This window comes from Elephantulus edwardii, unplaced genomic scaffold (assembly GCF_000299155.1).
Source record: "Elephantulus edwardii isolate Elephantulus edwardi_28Jun2011 unplaced genomic scaffold, EleEdw1.0 scaffold00017, whole genome shotgun sequence".
In the NCBI taxonomy this organism is placed as follows: domain Eukaryota; kingdom Metazoa; phylum Chordata; class Mammalia; order Macroscelidea; family Macroscelididae; genus Elephantulus; species Elephantulus edwardii.
The window spans coordinates 975,035-979,619 of record NW_006399767.1 but is presented as its reverse complement, the minus strand read 5'-3'; the positions used below and the strand labels follow the sequence as shown (position 1 = coordinate 979,619).

General features: G+C 42.2%; 1 protein-coding gene and 1 non-coding gene across 2 annotated transcripts in view; one reads left to right on the top strand and one right to left on the bottom strand.

Annotated features, from left to right (window-relative positions):
• PKHD1 (polycystic kidney and hepatic disease 1 (autosomal recessive)) overlaps window positions 1-4,585 on the bottom strand; it is an 866,042-nt gene that overhangs the window by 273,977 nt on the left and 587,480 nt on the right. The gene's annotated exons all lie outside the window — the stretch shown is intronic.
• TRNAK-CUU lies at window positions 2,399-2,471 on the top strand. Its single transcript has one exon. It is a non-coding gene; the product is annotated as a tRNA-Lys (tRNA).

Sequence of the window (4,585 nt, the reverse complement as noted above, 5' to 3'; positions counted from 1 at the left end):
AGGAGGGGAAGACCCTCTATGAGGTGGACTGATTCCGTGACTGGGGTAATCGGGATGGGTGTGTCAGAGGCAATGAGATTGGCACAGGATAGAGGATGGTTTAGGGCTGTTGTACATAGGGTTGCTATGAGTCGCAAACGACTCAATGGCACATAACAACAACAACTTAACTCACAAGATATGTGTGCATGATCATGTTGATGGTATACTTGAAATGCTAGTTCTAGCACAAGCACAACCACAACCATACAAGATTCTTTCTGGTTGCTTGGTGGGATTGACTACTGGGTATTGAGGCTTTAATCTGGAGTATATGTTTAATCCAAACTGTTCTCTGATTTACCTCCTCCTTATTCCTTAATTATCCAATGAACCTTATAGAACTGTCACTTTGAAAGGCAATAAACTCTATATGGATTTTTCTTCTTTTTTAATAGTTTTTTTTATCGTGATTTTAATTATAATTTATAGAAAACTTAGATTTTCATTCATCCATTGTTGCACATTTTCCTCCCTATCCCCTATCCCCTGTTTGGTCTTCTCTTTAAAAAAATTATTCATCGTTGCACAACTTTTTCCCTCTCCCTCTCCCCAGTCCACTTTGCCATGCTCCTCTTAGTCTGGTCTGTTTTCATGAAAACAATGCCTAATCATATATTCCTTTTAAACAATTCTTTCTCTCATTTGTTCCAAAGCAGTGTTCATTATTTACCCCCTCTTTTCTTAGTTTCCCCACAACTGCCAATGTCTTCTTTAGGATTCAAAAAGTCCCAGTCATGGAAGCAATGAAAGAAATGTCTATACACTCAGTACTTCACTTCCTAACAATCAAAGTCATGAGCTAATGATGACCTTAGGCTCCTAGCTACGCATGGGAGACAGAGCAGGCAAATAATTACTGATCTTGCAAAATAATAAGTGATAAGTTTTAGTATAAAAATCCAAGGTCTTGGTATAATTATTGGCTAACAGTGCACAATATCACATGTTTGTGGCAGACAAAGAAACAATAAATCACTGAGTTCCCAGGACCACTGATGTGTAAAATATGTGTTATGCAGTGGTTAGATTGTTCAAAACGACCTTCCTAGCTACTTCTTCTGATTTTCAACATGTGGCTATGTTGTTGTTAAGTGCCACTGAGTTGAGTATGGTTTGCTCTGAACCCTGTCCTATCCTGAGCCATACTCACCATCTCTTATACACTTCATCCCACTACTGTAGCCACTTTCAATCCATTTCATTGAGGATCTTCCTCTCTTTCACCTTTTCAAGTACGGTATTCTTCCTCAAAGAATATCCTCTCCTCACAACATGCCCAAAGTAAAGGAGAGGAAGCTTTACTACCCTTGCCTCCAATGAGCACTCTAGCTGCTCTTTCTCCAAACATATGTGTCTGTTCTTTAAGCAATCTATGAGACACCCAGCACTCTTCTCCAACACCATAACTCAAAGGCAATAATCTTCCATCATATTTATTCATTGGCCAACTCAGATTCATAGCTGTTGTTGTTTGTTGTTATGTGCCATCGAGTCGTTTCTGACTCATAGCGACCCTATGCACAACAGCTCTAAACCCTGCTCTATCCTGCGCCAACTGCACCGCCTCTGACACACCCATCCCGATTACCCCAGTCATCGAATCAATGCATCTCATAGAGGGTCTTCCCCTCCTGCGCTGTCCCTCCACCCTCCCAAGCATGATGTCCCTCTCCAAGGACCTCCTGGCAACATGTCCAAAGTATGTCAGATGAAGCCCCAGAATCCTTGCCTCCAAGGAGCAGCTTAGTTTAATCCTCTCCAAGATGGATCTGTTTGTTTTCCTGGCAGTCCAGGGTACATTCAGTACCCTTCTCCAGCACCACAGCTCAAAAGCATCCACTCTCCTTCTGTCCTCCCTAGTCATTGTCCAACTCTCTGATGCATAACAAGCGATTGCAAATACCATGACCTGTATCAGGCGCACCTTAGGCTCCAGAGAGACACTGTTGCTCCTGAGTATGTTTGAGAGGTCCCTAACGGCAGACTTTCCCATCGCGATACGCTTTTTGATTTCCTGACTGCTGGTACCAAGAGTGTTAACTGTGGAGCCGAGCAAAGTGAAGCTGTGAACACTCTCAATCTCTTCATCATCCATCCTGACGCTGCCAATTGGTCCAGTGGCGAGAATCTTTGTCTTCTTGACGTCGAGCCTCAGTCCATACTGAAGGCTGCAGTCCTTCACCCTTCGCAGCAAGTGCATGAGGTCCTCCTCAGTTTCAGCAAGCAAGGTTGTGTCATCTTCATTACAGAGATTGTTGATAGATCTTCCACCAATCCTGATGCCACAATTCTCCTCATAGAGCCCAGCCTCTCGGATAATCTGCTCTGCATACATGTTGAAAAGGTATGGAGACAGGACCGGCTAGCTCAGTCGGGAGAGCATGAGACTCTTAATCTCAGGGTCGTGGGTTCGAGCCCCACGTTGGGCGCATTTTTCATCCATCAGCAGCAGCTTCACAGAGAACAAACCTTAGGAAATTCACTTGAGGTTGGAGCCTGTTATGGGTCAGTTCTGACTGAGTGAGAGTTAGAAAGGGAAATGGCATAAGTGAGCCACTTGTGACTAAGTGCAGCTTAGAAAGAGTAATGGCATAAAGCGAAAGATTCATAGCAGGTGACTGAAAAAAATCATGGCTTGAATCAAGTGCACTTCAGTCTTTAAGGTGATATTGTTGCTTTTTAGTACCTTGGAGAGGTCCCTAACAACAGGCTTACTCATGGCTGGGTTGTTAAATTTTTGTTAGGTGCCTCTGAGTCAAGTATGACTTACAGCTATCCTATGAACAAAAATCTGAAACTTGTTCTGTCTGTGCCATCTTCATTATGTCATAGACACTCAAGCCCATCGCTGCCATCACCCTGTCAATTTATCTGGTTAAAAGTCTTCCTCTTCTTCACTGATCCTCTACCTTTCAGAGCATGATGTCAATTTCCATGCAATAACCTCTCCTAACAACATCCCTAAAGCATATGAAAAGAAACTTTGTCATCTTTGCCTCCAAAGAGATTTTTCGTTATATGTTCTCCAAGACCTATCGATTTATTCTTTTGGTATTCCAAGGATACTCAATTGTTTTTATGTGCTGTCAAGTCACCAGCAACTCATAGCAACTCACAGCTCTAAAACCCTGCCTTATCCTGAACCAGTCTCGCTGACTCCAATACACTTAATTCCATTGCCCCAGCAATCGTGTCAATCTATCTAGGGTCTTCCTCTCCTGCACTGTACCTCCACCTTTCCAATTATGATGTCCTTCTCCAAGGGCTGGTCCCTCCTGGACATGTGCCCAAAGTATGTGATACAGAGCTTCAAATTCCTAGCCTCCAACAAGAAATTTGGTTTTCAGTACTTTTCTCTAATACCCCATCTCTATTCTTCTTTTGTTATTTTTATTCATTGTCCAGCTCTCAGGTGTATAATGGGTGACTGAAAAGATCATAGCCTGAATCGGATGCATTTTAGTCCTCAAACTGACATTGTTGCTCCTCAGTAATTTGGAGAGGTCCCTGCCTGCAGACTTTCCTAGTCAGTATGTCTCTTAATCTTCTCATTCCTGATACCAAGTATGTTAATTGTGGATCCAAGTAAGATGAAGTCATTGAGTTGCTATCTTTTCTCCACCTATTATGATGTTGCCTATCAATCCAGTGGTGAGAACTATTGCTTTCTTCATGTTGAGATGTAATCTATATTGAAGACTGTAGTCTTTGATCTTTCTGTAGCAAGTCTTTCAAGCCCTCCTTCTCTTCAATAAGCAAAGTTCTGTCATCTTCATATTACAGGTGGTTGGTAAGTCTTCCTCTGATCCTGATACTACATTCTTCTTTACGGAGTCCGGCACACAGATTGAACAGGTATGGTCAGAAGATACAACCCTTCCCATTCTTAAACCATGTAGTATTTCCCTGTGCTGTTTGAACAATGATTGGGTAGGACTATACTAACAATATCTGTAAGCTAAACAGCAATTTTTGGTTGGGAACAAGGTATATCAATTACTAATGGAATTGGTCAGTCTTGACACCTATTAAGCTCAAACTGAGAAGGTTTAGAGGCAAGAAAAGGCAATCTTACAAGCACTAGGCAGGCAGAAGTAGAGAGTGTTGTATGTCCTTTTAGGACAGAGATTCCTGCACTTGGCAGACCAAGATCAGCATCAGTATAGGAAGTAGAAAAAGAAATATATGTGAAACAGTGTTGAACTGCAAATGCCTTATGATAAAGCTAAAACCAAGGTCCTTACCCCCCAGGCTTACTGTTAGAGAATGGGGAAGTTGTTGTGTACCACTGAGTCAGAATGACCCATAGCTGACCCTCCAGTGGGTTTTTAAGGGCAATTAATTACACAGGAGGAGACTGTCCATCCTCCTGCAGAGCAGCTGGAAGATTCAAACCGCAGGACTAAAAACGGTTCCTTAAAACTGACCTTGAGCCATAAGGCTGAAGTTAAAGGCATGTGAGTATACCTAAGAATTTTTCCTGACTAAATAATAATATTGTGGCTGTTCCCTACCTGAACTATAACCATCCCTAAAAAAAACC